At 40.1% G+C, this 15,482-nt stretch overlaps 1 protein-coding gene across 11 annotated transcripts in view; it reads left to right on the plus strand.

Annotated features, from left to right (window-relative positions):
* The window catches only part of TUNAR (transmembrane neural differentiation associated intracellular calcium regulator), a 165,240-nt gene that overhangs the window by 55,654 nt on the left and 94,104 nt on the right, over window positions 1-15,482 (plus strand). The window lies entirely within an intron of this gene.

The raw sequence follows: 15,482 nt of genomic DNA on the forward strand, positions 1-15,482 counted from the left end.
TTGGAAACTGTGAAAACTTTGGCAGTTTTTCCTGGAAACAGGAAAACTCAGTTCCCTTCCAAAATCAAGTTGTTTCTTAAAAGCAAGCAGATTATTATTATTACTTTTTTTTTTTTTTTTTTTTTTTTTTTTTTTTTTTTTTAACAAGCTGAACTTTCAAGTGTGTCACCTTTAAGGAAAGTAGTTGATTTTTTTTTGTTCGATTATTTCTTACTCATGCTATTTCTATCGTTTTCAATTTAAACATAAGTAACAAACAGCCATATGATTTTTCTGAGAACTTGCCAAAACTCAGGCCAAAGCAGAGATTCACTGGGGAAATTTCAGTGGCCCAAACAGATGCACAAAGTATGAGACACAGGCAGCACAACAAGTAGTGCTTATATTGCATTGATATTGCCTCTGAAGATGAATGGATCATCTGTTATAATATTTACACAAATTAAGTAAGCTAAGCAGCCCTCTGTAAGATGTGAGTTCATATCCATGAAATGGGGCTTTTAGGACTTTCCTATATGTGCAGCCACTGCTGGGGACCTCATGCTCTGCATAAACGGTAGGTTCTCCTATTGGGATCTTCCAAAGCAATCCTGATCTTTTAAAAATGTACAAGCTGTAAAAGCAGACAGGAATACCCCTAAAAGACTGATCTTCAGCAGATCCTGAGGCAGCTGGTATTCATAAATATTTTATGTTTCTCAGTGCACTGACAGACTACACTGCCATGTGCCATGTTGGCTGTGAAAGCTAGTTGTGTAATGTAGTTGCGTTGTCATCTTGCTTTAGGAAGATGGGCATTCCTGTGCCATGATAGTTGGATTGCTCCCATGGGTGGGCAGCACCCAATGCAGAAGAGCTGTTCTGGGCTTGGGATGGGATCTGGGCAGCCAAAAGAGAGGCTTTATTGCGTGTCTTCTGAGATGCAACCATGTTTGTATGTGTGGTAACATGCATTGTGGGTCTGTGACCAGACCCCACAGTTGGCTGGCCCAGTGTAGGAGGATTTGTGAGCACCAGTGATGATAAGCAAGTTTTGGAGACATGGTGAGGATCTTCTGTTAGGCTGGAGTGGGAGTCTTCTGAGGATATTTCCTTGAAGACAAGATACATACTCAGTCTGAATGTGCACTATGGGATTCAGCATAGTCAAAACCTGAGATTTCTCAGCATCTTTGCAGGGGGGTGTGCTTACAAATAAGGAATAGGGAGACCTTGTCTCTGAAGTGTGGGTATTATCCCTTCTCTGTCATAAAACCCATTTATTGAAGCAAAAAATACATGTTATAAATGTCTTCTGTGGCAGTATTGCTTATCTTTTATTTTTCTTGTGCGTGTACAATTGTACCAATTTTCTGTACTCATGGGACAGTGATCTGCCTGAAAATTACCTGATTGCTCAGGAAAGCTAGTCAGGCTGTCTGATGTAGAAATAACACTGCTACATAGAAGGAAAGGGTATGCCTATTTAATCTATATAATTACCAAATCTAGATTTCATCAGAAATAGCAAGTAGCAAGCTAAGCAGAGTTCTGCCTTCATGATCACTAAGTACAAATCCAAAAAGCCACCAGCCAGTGTGTGCTGGTGGAGAAACCCTAGGCTTTTCTGGAAGTGCTGTGTGCTTGGGAGCCCTTCTCCAGCGATTCCCCAGGCTGCTCTTGCAGATCTGTGCCCTTCAGTCTCTCAGTATATCTTAAGGGCCTCCCTCACATTCTGCACAGACAGAGGCTCAATGTGATCCATGTCCACTAGCATCAATAGGAACACTCCAAAATCATTTATCCATTGATTCCTTACCCCCCTTGCCTATTCAGTTTAAATTATTTTCTTATATATTTTTATTAACCTAAAACCAGGTTAGTCTTTATCTATAGTTTGGTTGCTTTCAGGTTGGTATTGGCACCTGACTGTAAACAATCTCGTGTGTCCTGGGGGCAGGTTTGTGGTATATGTCACCCTGCTAAGCAGTCTCCAACAAGACTAGAAATTTTAAAAAGGCAATTGTGACTCGAAGCAAATATCAGCCTAATTATTTGTGATAACATCTGTCATGTATTTAAGGCAAGCCCCTGGAATAAGACAACAGTTTGACTTTTTTTTTTCCCTTCCATCTTTTCTTCCTTTTCTCATACTGTTTGTTTGATATTCTTGACTCCTGTGGTCAGAATCAATGAAGACATTGGAATTCCATGAAAAACACTGAAAGAAATGTGTAGTTAAAATTTCCTGTCATCACTGAGGTTCTTCTGTAGATTGACTTTTTCCTTTAGGCTTATATATTTAGGTTTTATGGTAAATCTCACCTGGATGGGTTCGTATCCATGCACACATCAAAGCATCATCCTGAAGTGGTATGTTTTTGGAAGCCTTTTATAATGAAAAGGAGGCCATGCAGTTTTATTGCCACTACCCAGCGAAGCGTGGATCCATCAGAGCCTTTTATCGGGAGTTTACAAGTGCAGCGTTACAAATGAGTTTGCTGGCAGGAAGCTGACCCCTCGCTGTGGAAAGCAGAAACTAGTTGTATAATTCAAAACACTGATGTCTGGCCTGCTGGGATTTCCACCTGAAAAAAGGCTGTCTGAAAAGGGCTTGAAGCAGATAACAGTGGTACATGCAGAACGACAAACCCTGCCTGGCGAGAAAAGCTCAGTAAACACTCACTTCATCAGAGCATCCAGACCTCCGCATCGTGCTTGGAAGATTTACCTAATAGGCTCTGCTTTTCAGCAAGGACTTGCTAATCATTTAAAAGTCAGCATAGAGCATTTGCCATCTGGGGATGGGAATTGGCATAGCCACATCTGCATAATGGTCTGCCAGTGCTGATAAGCCTTGCTCAAAACTGGGGCTTTGGTAGCTCAGCAGAGCACTGTGGGGCTGCAGTGGTCCAGACCTTCACTGCCTCAGAAATGAGCAGTAGCTGGGGCAGAGAAGTTTTAAAAGGTCAAAATGAAATGTGTTGACTCTTAAAAGGGTTGTCCTTTATTTTTAAAGCAAGGCATTTGAGGAGACAAATCGGATTTAAAGGTTCTGGGGACATTACTAAAATGATCCTTTCAGTGGGGAAAATATGGGGGTGAAAAACATCTGCCAGCTCTGATGTAGAATTGTAAGAAGATAGGAAAATATAGGAACTGAAGAGAAACTGGAACAGCAAGCGTATTTCTGGGACATAATAAAGACACGAGAAAAGGAAAAAAAATAAAACCAGGCAGAGTGAAAACAGTAGCATAATGCGGGGACTCGTTTTTAGGGGTAATAGATGTAAACTGAGGGAAAAGGCTTCACAAATAATATTTTTCACCCACTTTGTGCTGACATAAAAGGTTACCAGGTACAGGAAAACTGAGAGGACCACCTTCACGTGTGGTAGAGCCAACATGTAAATCTGTCTGCTTGCAAGGCACATACCAGTGAGATACACAGAACTGGGGGAAAGCTTTTTATCTTAGATCCAGAAAATGTTCTTCTAACAGCTAGGCCTCAGTTTTTCAAGGTTTCATAGCAAATAATCAAAGTTGAATGAAGTTTTTGGCTGGGAGTTGGCTAGTAATTTCTAAGAAAAGATGATTAAATAGGCTGGTGCTCCTGATCTTTTCCATCTGCCACCATACCTAGGCTCTGAATAAACTTGCTGCACCAGCAAGCCTTGGCACAGTAGCTCCTGTCTGCTTACAGCCAACTCGTGGATAAAGGCTCACTGGACCTTTGTCGTGCAGGGCTGTTGGGCTGCAGTACAATGGCAGGTGTTGATGTCTAGCATCAGAAATAAAACTTCTTTGATGTTGTTTCCTCACTGAAAAAGGACATGTGGGTCTGGGAGGAGTATGACAGCATCAAGTTATAATTATTTCTTTCCATAAGTAAGTTGCTTCACTCTATTTTTCCCTCTCTTTTTGTAAAGATTATCCTGAGGCAGCATATTTCTAGGGCTTTTAAATGCAGGATGGGTATTCTAAAAGAACAGCAAGAAAATGAGAAGGAATATAAAACTTGCTTTAAAATGTGTATTTATTGCTAATGCCTTCCAAAGATGATTCTTATTTTTGTCCACGTTCAGAGACCTCTGGGCAATGTGTATTTGTCTGCATGTCTCTACATCTCTATGTGCTGAACAGTACGTGTGATGCAAGCCCAAGTGTGGCACACCACTGACTGAATAGCAATGTCTGTATAATTCTCCTTGTGCATGAGGCAGGGATTTCTCATTTCATACATCAGTAGAAGCTTGCTGCTGTAAATCTGTGAATACAGATAACCAAATCCTGACTTAAATGTGCGTTAGTACAGAGAACTTGGGTGTTGTCAAGTTTTGCTTTCAAAAGTTTCTTCATGGACCAGGCTGTGTGAGGTGCCAAGCATTTCTAGCCTGTGCATTCATGATGGGAGCAGCTTTGGATGCAGGTAAGGTGCTTGCTTAAACCAGCTGTCATGTTGTTTGTGGACAGCCCCCAGAGCCTCTGTGGCAGTTCTGCCTTCAACAAGGATTCGGGGTTGGGATTTGAGCAAGGAATTTGCTATTATTAATTATATAAACTGGATCCTCATTAGCATTGCTACAAAATTTACAGAATCTAATCTTGTAGCAAAGCAGCTCTTATTCACAGTTCAGTTTAGACCACACCACATGCTGTAGAAGTAGCCAACACAGATCATCCACTCCTTCCCCGACCCCTGGAGCCTGGTGATGCTTTACATCATTAAAGCTGCATTAAATCACACGTTTCTACTCTGATCCTGCCATTTCTCATGGGAAAGTGGCATTTGACAGGTTTTCTGTTTCTAGTAACAAATACTTGTATACGTTTTGGTATTGTCAGCTGAGCTGTTCCAGGACAAGGAGTTTTGTCTGCTGCTTGGAAGATGTCACAAAGTTTATATCCCGTTTTGCAGGTTAGACATGGGTTATGAGTAGCCTGCTATTCTAAGTGTTCTCAATTCAAATGAAGTGTATTTTGTTTTTTTTCCATAGTGAAAACTCCAGACTTTAAGCTGTGTCTTTCTATCAGACCCTCCTCTGCCACTGCTTGAGACCAAGGGCTCCCCTCATTTCTTTCTAGCTGTCTCTGACTTCAGCACCACCAAACCTGCCACAGTCTGTCTTCCCAATAACTTTTTTCTGGGGCAGTGACTGCTTCCCAGCCATGGCATTATAGCCATAGTACTACAGCTTTTCTTTTAAGCATCCTTTAACTATTCCTCCCTCTTTCGGCAATGCCTTCTCTTTTGTCTCCTAGTTCTGAATAAATTAGTTTGCCACACTGATTTCACTTATTTGAGCTGTCTCTCCTCTGAAACATCACCTTGTTTCTCTCCTAATAGTCCAGCTATGCTTTTGTCAGTTTATCTCATACTTACCAGGATTTCCATTCAGATACTTCTGGCTTATGATAAACAGGGAGCAAGGGAGCAGTAAGAAGTGATTTATTCATGCTGCAGGATGTGTGGTTGGACCCTTCTGGGATATATTTAGATCATTGATTGCTTTTTGCCTGGGGAGGCAGGGTGATCATTCACCCCGAGGTGTGCAGAGGGGTGCTCTGCATCCCTTTCCACAGGTCAGCCATAAAGATCCTGTGGGAAGGAGTTGTGGAAGGGACTTCTACTGTCTTCTGCTGGGAGCCAGTAAATACAATTGTACCATAATGAATAGCTGGGGCTGGTAGGACTGCTATATTTTCCTTTTGTGTTCATTTCTGATATTCTTTAACTGCTTCTGAAAACTAATAATAATTACTTAAATTTACACAACCATACAGAGGTATCTTATGTACTGTGCCTCCTTCATATTGTATCATTGTGTAGGAGAACACTGACATTTTTATCCCCTTTGTATAATCACAAGATTAAATGACAGCTTGATCTTGAAGCTTTCTGTATTTTGAAGGGTCGTATAAACATCCTTAAGAAACCAGCAACAGTGTTGTATTTGATTACCAGTCAAAATGGATCTCAACTAATGAAAATGGATGCTTTTAAATAAATTCATTTTTTTTCCCCAGCACTATGAGAACATTTTTTTTTTTTTTTAGTGCATTTGAAATTTCCAGTCCATCCTTCTTCTCTTATCATATGAAAGTAAAATGTTTTGATTACTGAGGTCTTTCTAAAAATGTCAGGTTATTTTCTTAATTTAAAATGGGAGATGTAGCACTGGGGACATTTGTAAACAGGAATACAGGGAATTGCATATTTCTCCCAAAGCTTGCATCTGCTATGCTTTTGGATGAAGTATCCTATGCTTCAGTTTCCCCTGTCTATAATCAGAGTTAGTATTTACCTTAATAAGAAACTTAAACTTCAAAATCTCAAATCACTATGTTATTACTTAAGTGTATTAACTTGTTTTACACTAAGAGGACTCATGTGCATGCAAGAGTTTACAAAAGGACTGTTCACATTGTTCAAATGAAACATGTTAAAATATATATCAACTTTTCCCACTAGTGTGGTAGAGTGCAGAGTTATCTGCAGGATCAGTGTTTTATAATGAAAATTCCACTGAAATTAAAATACAACTTTACAGTTTAGATTATGGCTAGAAAGTTTTCACTCTGCTATGTATGATATGGCTCAGAAGGACACCAGACACTGAATGACTGTTAAAAGTTAAATGACTAAAGGGAATGGTAAGAGAATGCATTGTTATTACTTGGAAAAGAGCCATCAGCTCACACAATGCCTTGCAATTAGCAAAAAAGTTAAACTCCTGCCCTTGAGATCATGCAATGTGGGATATGAGTTCAAACACAAAGAAGAGAGATGACTTCTATCAGGACGGTGGGCAGAGGGCTGCTTCACAACAGAAATGAGCTTTAAAGATTTCAGGAAAAGTCATGACGTGTCTGAGGGATAGGGGTATCTGAGGGATAAGAAAAAATGCAATGGGTTTTGATTGTACGAGGTTTAATTTGAATTAGTCATTGGGAGAGACCTTAAAATGCAAGGACAGTGAAGTAGGTGGCTGAGCACAGCAGTCTCCATCTCTGGTAAGCTTCAGGTACAAAACAGAAAAACTGGTGTTTGTTTTAATCTAATAGGTGTATTACATCCTGTCCTTGTGTGTGCTTGGCAACCTCTTGAGGGCTTTGCCTGCCTTTTTTTTTTTTTTTAATGATCTTATAAAATGTGGGTACTTACTTCATATATGTTTATTTGGGTTTTATTTCTCTCTGATTCTATGAAGATTTTGTACTAGTTTTCCTTATACTGCCAGAGACAGCTTTCAGATACGTACACTTACTAAAATCTCAGTTTGATGGTATTGTCAGTGCTTGGTGGAGTTTTAAACACTGCCTGATCACCAAAAAAACCCACTTCACTAAAGTGGGTGATACTTCGCTTTAGATATACAATGTAGGGCTGCTTTAGTGAAGATTCACATTTTTTATATCATGTTATATCAAAAATTGCACCACAAATATATTTAATATATTAAAGAATATTTTAGTGTGATGATGTATGCTATATGACTGATAGAGACAAGGAGAACAGAAACTCTTCCCTGACACAAGGTACTCTGTTCTGTCAGATTTTATTGTGCTACAACAGAGGGATTCCTGTGCAGCCATTGATGGATAAGAATTTCCTTTAGAGATGTTGGCAAGTAACAACATTACTTGCAGCAACGGCACTCCAGCCTCACTGGAGCTTCATCTGGTCCTGCCTCACCCAGGTTCCCATCCCTGTTAAACTTCATTAGATAGAAGTTCTTATGTAAATGACGTGAACCTAGTAAACAAGGCAACATGGGCTCAGTTCTAGGGCTAGTCCTTTTTAACATCATTATCAATGATCTGGATGTGGAACTGGAGTATACCCTTACAAGTTTGCCTATGGTACTAAACTGGAAGGTGCTACTGACTCTGAAGGGGTGAGAGGCTTTGCAGGGGGACCTAGATTGACGGGAGCACTGACCGATTAGCAACAGTGTGACATTCACCAGAGGAAAATGCTGGGTGCTGAACCTGTGATGTAGCAGTGCCAAACATAGGCATAGACTGAAGACAAGTGACTGGGGAACAGCTTGGCAGAAAGGGACCTTGAGGTGCTGCTGGGCAGCAGGCACAGCACCAGTCAGCAGTGTGCCCTGACAGCCAAGGGGGCAACCTCCATTTTGGAGTGTGTTAAACCCAGCGTACTCAGCTGGTCCTAGGAGGTGATTCTCCTGCTATACTTTTAGCATTGGTGCAGTCTTACCTTCAGTATTGTGTGTGGTTCTGGGCTCTGCAACATAAAAAGGATGTTAAGGTCCTTGAAAGTGTCCTGGACAGAGATATCCTGTGGGAAGAGGCTGAGGGCACTTGGGCTGTCCATCTGCAGAAGAGGAGGCTCAGAGCTGGCCTCGTTGCTTCCTGCAGCTCCCCGAAGAGGGGAAGCACAGAGGGAGGCGCCGCTCTCTGCTCCCAGCACGTGATGGCAGGGCCGCAGGGAGCGGCATGAAGCTGCACCAGAGGAGGGTCAGACTGGGCATAAGGGAAAATGTCTTTACAATGAGGGTGGTCAAACACTGGGACAAGCTTCCTAGGGAGGTGGTTGGTGCCTTGTGCCTGTCAATGTTCAAGAGGCATTTGGACAGTGCTCTCAGTAATGTGCTTGAACTTGAAGTGGTCAGGTAGTTGGACTCGGTGATCTTTGGAGGTCTCTTCCAACTGAACTATTCTATTCTGTAGAATTAGTCTTCCTCTTTAACTTTGCCTTAGGTACGGATTTCCATCCCAAGATTGCTTCTGTACATAGAGTGAGCAGCACATTACAATCATTACTCTGCGTTTGCTCATCTTCTAATGCCAATGCCAATTTAGACAGCCACTCTATAAGTGGTGGTACTACTCTTTGGATACTGCTCACTTAACAACCAGCAAAACTGGGATATTTTAACCCTCTGCTTGGCATGTGCATGAGGGCATGGGAGGACTCAGATCAGGATCATATGCTGACTTGTGCTGCACAGGATTAGTAGATGGCTTAATCTTTCATTCTTTTGCCTTAGTGGTGTTTGTTTGTTCATTTGTTTTAATGGTAAGATGTTGGATAAATAACATCTTTCAAATGTATTTTCCTATTAATAACAACATTTTGGGTGGTATGCCTTATTTCAGGGCTGATGTGGCATAATAGTTGAATAATAACTCCTGCAGAATATTGAGGAAGAGGTCATTTTGGAAAAGGTTGCTATAAATAGTTGTGATGAGAAAAACGACACAGAAGTTTCCTAAATACTGTGGCTGAAGCAGTCACCTAATACTTGCATGAAACCATGATGAATCTCTTCTGTCAGAGCTATTCTAGGTTTACCATTTAAAAGTTTTCTCTGTATTATAACAAAGCCACTTCCATCGGTTACAGGTCCTTTTTTATTCATATCCTGTTTTATGCTAGTGAAAGGCTGTTTTTTATCTTTCTTTCAGAGCTGGGTAAAATGTGATTTTTATTATTTATTTTTGACTAAATCTTGCTCTTACTCATATTTTAATTGTACTTAATTCATTTATCCCCAATTCTTAAGTTATTCTTCACTTTCTAAAAAAGCTTTGTCAGTGTGCATGTCTATTTCTAAAGCTCTATACATTGTGAAATACTCTCAGGTATTTTGGAATGGAAACTGCTCCATAGAAAATAAAAGTAGATACTCTTAGTTCACCCCTTTCAATCCGTGATGGGAATAACCCAATTCTGTTCACAATTACTTTTTATTTCTTGCTTTAGGAACTCACTTGCATCATGCCATTAACTGACAAAGTTGTTATATAATAAATGTATTCAAGGACAACTGCTCTAGAATACCTGTTCTGTATACGTTTTTATTGTGTGCTGGTGGGAGACATTCTGCAGTAGCTATTGTGCTATGCATCCTTCTTCTCCTTTAATCTGGATTAACTCTCTCTTGTATATCAGTCACAAGCGTGACCTGGATGTTCAGGCTGAATTCAGTTGTTTCCATTGATTTCAATGCTAGTTGATGCCTTTGAAACATCTTTTCATAGTTTTAAATTCAAAAGGTGTGGAAACAAGCCAAAATACTCAGTTTGGATAGTTCAGGTCTTCAGGTGTCTGACTTTTGAAATTTAAATGCAATTCAACAACCACATTTCAAAATTGCTCTTTCATTCCTCGTGAAGTGAAGCAGAACTCCCCAAGGTTCTCTGATCAAGACTTTGGCTATACAAATGAGCTATGTGCTAGAAAGCTAAATATCAACCCCGTGTCTTGTGCTTCCTCCCAGAACTCCTCTTATGACAAACCTCTTTGGGCTTTCTTCAATGTAATAGCCCTGAACTGATGAAAGAGGAAAATCTAGGCATAATCCTGTTCCTTTATCTTGTCTAGCTCTCTTGTAGCTAGCTGTTATAGACACTTCCTTGACCCTTTTTCCATTTGGCCTTTGGTGTACATTTGCAATTGTTTAGCCTTTACAAGTTGTGAGCACCTTAGTCTTAAGCTTCCATCTGTGCTGTGGACAGACAGAAATGTGTATAAACACATATGCAACAATTCCATCTCTCCACTTTTTGCTATGCTTTTGCTCTGTTGCACCACCTTGCTCAAAAACAACCAACCAATCAAACCCTACTCAAACCAAAACCTAATAAAACAGTCAGAATAGAAGCATTTGTGCTTTCCCATTAAAGGAATATGAAGAACCACCCAATGAAATCTCTGAGGGTTCTAAATCCCTAGTAAAAGACAAAGGGTTGTGATATGTATTAGAGCACCATAGCTCCAAACACAGTCCAGTTAATGCATGAAGGTGTACAGGGCTTAAGCCAAGTTCAGTATTATTGACAAGAATGACAAAGACAGCCTGATTTCAAAGCTGACATCTTGATTTAAAGTCAACTTAAGAATGCTTAAGGCTCCTCTTGATAGTGCTGCTGGGAGGAAGGCAAATCCTGGAGCTATTCTAAATGTCAGCCTTGTATACTTGGGTTGCTTCAGCTGCCAAAACCTTGATGGCCACTTGGCAAATTGACATGATATAAAACACAGGAAAGGATACAACCACAACTCAATTAAACCCACCCAATCTTTCCTGACATGGTTGTTGTCTTCCTTTGTGCTAATACAAAAAAGAATGGAACAACAACAACAAAAACTTCTGGCTTTTGTATTCACTAAACTAGTGGTTCTTCTGTAGCACTGGAAATAATCCAAGAAGGCATGGCAGTGGGGCTTTTCTGTTCTCAGAAGCAAATTACCCATGAAAAACTTCCAGACTACTTGTTTGTCTCCCTGTCTTGTTCTCCTCCCCCTTAGAAACTGCAAAGTTTTTATAATCTCTCAACTGTCATTGTGTAGAGGTCATTTTAATTTTTTCTCTCTCTTCCTCTTTCCTATGTTCTCTTCAATTTAGAAAGTTCCTCTGGTACAATTTGTACCTCTCAATTGCTTTCAGCCAGAATTAAACACACAGCTTTGTACTGCTAATTTGTCTGGTACAAACACCTCACGCACTTGTCAGAGGGAATTCACTCCTTTGTTAGCTGCATTTATAAAACCTGTCTTGACTCATGCTGGCCCTTTACCCTTCAGCAGAAAATGACATGAAGTCCTGGTTGAAGCATTTTATCCTACACCAGAGGTTTAAGCTTATCTGTGCATGCTGGAGAGCTGGAGTGGTAGCACAAATCCTCACCCACAGAAAATGAAAAAAAAACCCTGCAAAGTACGGCAAAGAGGGTGTTTCTGAAGTTGCTTCTCTAAGTGCTCTCTTGTCCTCTCCTTGAGCCAAGCCCTTACAGAGGACTTGGCTCTATGCTCTGACACCACCGCTGTACGTTCTGATAACCAGTTTGAAGTAGACCTCTAGACCTTCCATAACTGAAGTTAGGTTACTTGGGAATCCCATCCATAACAGTTAAATATGCTGTTAGCTAAATAGCTAAGCTGCATTATCAGGCAATTTGGTCTACATCTGCTCTTAAGATCCTACACTAAACAAATGCTATTACTCACTATAAAGTGAAGAAAAGTATCTAAGCTAGATGGACCAGTTGCCTTGCCACTCTTTTGTAAATCCATCATGTAAATATATTAAGATCTTAGGAAATCAAAATGTATACCTAGCAATGGGAAGGGAGAGTGTGAAGTGACTTTCTGCACTCTGTTTTAGCCACAGAAATCCACCATATGCATAACAAACTACTGGAGAACTCAGTCACATGCTGAACTGTTTCAAGGATTGATTTTGTTTCCTGTATCTTCTCTCTATGTGCCTCTGTGTGAAGAGTGGAGCATAAATACATCCTCATGTGATGTCTGCCTTTTTAAGGTAGTGAAATTCTAAGTGGAAGATGCTAACTCTAGAAGGAAATTAAATATTTACATAGCCACTCAGCGAGCTTTGACTTGGGGTGGAGAAGAAGTTCAGCTGTCTCCTTGTTTTCAAAATCTCTTGGATCAAGTTTAACTAGAATAGAACTCATGTTTTTGAGCTGACTTACACTCTTATAATGTTAGCATAATCTCGTTGATTTTATGCAGTCTGTCACTAGCGCAATTATAACTTTTGAGTGCTCAGTGCATTGCTGGAAGTTGTATCCAGTGTGAATTCCGGAAAAGATAGTCTCTTAAAATATTGACGGGAAGTGGCCAATACTTACTTTCTACTTTTGCAGAAATTAAACATCAAAACTTTCAAAAAATCCCGAATACTTTCATGTACTGACAGTCAGAAAGGACTGTTTGATTATCTAATGGTCATCTGAAAACAGTAATACAAATATCCCTGTTAAGCCAAAACACCACAGTTGGCCTGAACTGTTTCAGCAGACTAATCATTAGAAAAAACAATCTGTTACCACTGTGTCAGAAGCCCAGATAATGTCACAAAACAAGATGTTCTGAAATAATCTTGGCAAGAAAACAAGGGTGGAAAGGGGGAGAGAGGGTGATGGTGGTGATGGTGCCAGAGATTTCAAAGAGTTTATTTTAAGGAGGTATGTTTCTTTGTTTATGTAGATGAACATTTACATTCGTGATCTGAAAATGATTAATAATCTTATGCTAAAAACACATAAAAGAATAACAGAATGTTTTGTAGCAATGGTGTGTAAGCTCCAAAGGAAAGACTTGGTTATAACAAATGTAGTCCATTAAGTATCTATCTACTACTTCTCTTGAACCTGTGTGACCTGTAGCCCCATCATGATGTACCTTCTCATGCCTTACTGCTTCAGTAGGAGATTGGTCTTATTGATCTGTTTCTGCCATGTACAGAAATAATATACAATCATTGTTGTTCCTGTTTACTTTATGGTGATTCTAAGATCTTCAAATGGAGTGGCTATTTGCAAAGTTATGAGTCCAGTCTTTGGGTGCAAAGCTATATTTATGACAGTTGTTTACTTACCAAGACCCACATTTATGTCTAAACACTCTGCAATACATATTTTCTCTGCATCAGTGATTTAACATACTAATTATCTTAGAAGGATGAATGAAAAACAGGCTTTTGGTCAGCTTAATCCTTGACTCATCATTGACTTCAGTAGTGCTATGGTAGGGACTAATTTATCCTGTTCAGTCTCACTGCATCCTTAGAGCCCTCAGACGCTGCAGTTGTCTCTCTTCCTCTGGTAAACTACAGAATAGCAGATAGAAATGTATCTTTAGTATCCTCAAATAACTTATGTAAAGCCTTACCTTAAGGGATTGAAACCTATTAGGTATTTGCTACATGCTATTTTGTATGAAGGTGTGATCTTATTTTCTTGAGAGAAAAAAATTTTTCCTTCTCTCAGGCAGAATGACCAGTGCCCTTTAGCTGTTTAGCTGCATAAGCAGTCTTCTCGGCTCTTTCTAGGAAGACTTATGGGACAGGGAAGAATCATGGGAAGTGAAAAGACTCCACTCCTCTCCCTGCTTTTCTACCACATAGAAGCCAGGGAAGTCTAGCCAGCTCAGCTTCAGCAACAGAATATGATTAATCTGAAAGTGTTTCATCTCTCTCAATCAAGAAGCTTCTCTATTGTTTCCTGGCTTCCACTTCTTCAATGCAGCCACTGAAATCCCCTAAGACAGGGCTGTCTCTTCAAATAAGTATAATCTCATAACGGCTGCTTTTCCAAGTGAAATTGGATTAAGCGTAGATTTTTCAAGGGATACCCTTACTGACAGTCCCTCATACTACAGCTGCTGATTCAGTCTGGTTTGTCATGAAAGTAGTTACACTTAATCTTGGAAGCTTGGAGGCTGGTGTCCTTATGGCTGGACAGATCTGTGGCATTCAGTCAGGCTTGGGCAGCACTCACCTGGTCTCCTCTCGTTTCATTTTGCTGCCTTCTTCAGGATCCCATTTAAAACACATGGCTGATTTGGTCTCTCAAGCATTGCAGAGGGAAAATCAGTAGAGAGCTAAAGTCTGGTGGCCCCATTTTGAAGCACATGAATGTGTTTGAGACTATAGCAAAGAGCAGGCAGTTGTGAACTTACAGGGATCAAGTCTGGAGACAACACGCTATGGCTGCGTTAGTGAGGTACATTGGATAAAGCATACTCACCACAGTCACACTGGTTTGGGTTGGTCAGAGTACAGACGGAACAAGGATGTCTTTACAGCTCAAATAGAGACAGACCCATAATCATTGCAACACTTCTATCTTGCAGTGTTGAGCTATAGTGCATCTACCACTTAGCTCCTCTGTAAAACCCTGAAAAGCACATTTCTATTTCACACTTCTTCAGAGATGCAACATCTGCCAAAAACATCTATTTTTTCATATGTAGGAACTTGATGTGCATTTCAAAGGCAAACATCAGTGTTACATTCCAGTGTTATTTATTTCCAAACTCCTTAAAGTTTTAATTAGAATGTACAATTACTCTAACTTACAGTGCACATTAATTTAATTCTTCTTCATTATGAATGTTGTTAATATTGCATCAATTACACTGCTTATTCTAATAACAGTAACTATTAAAGTGGCAGGGCATCAATTACGCTGGCTTACAACCAGTCACAACCATTAAGGTAACAATGTCAAATAAGTGGCCTTTTTTAACAGGGTTATTTCACCATGCCAATCAGGAGCTGATGATCATCAATTGTCTTGCAAGCATAATTTCAGACAATCCTGTCTGACAGAAAAGAATTTCTGAGTGCCTGAAAAGAGCCATTAAATTATATCCTGCTAGGAGCCTAAATTTCTCCCTGCCTGGAGCAGTGAAGCTAAAGCTGGGCTTTGTGGATGTCCATAGATGTAAATTCAGGCTGTGGCTCAGAGTCAGAGCCTGGCTCCTTCCCTGTGGTTAATTGCATTTTAGCACTGCTTTGCTGTCTTCTGTGGAAATACAAATTGACAGTGTTCACTGAAGATGTTTTCACAAGTTTTCTGTGAGTAAGAACCCTGATGTTTTTATATCAGCCATGCTATTGTTTTCCTAGTTCCTTAAATCCAAGTAGAAAAGTGTCATGCTTAGCTGTGGATTTCAGTCCCCTGCTATTGTACTAAAGAGACGCTCTTTCTAATACCCATTT

This window comes from Aythya ferina (assembly GCF_964211825.1).
Source record: "Aythya ferina genome assembly, chromosome: 5".
NCBI lineage: Eukaryota > Metazoa > Chordata > Aves > Anseriformes > Anatidae > Aythya > Aythya ferina.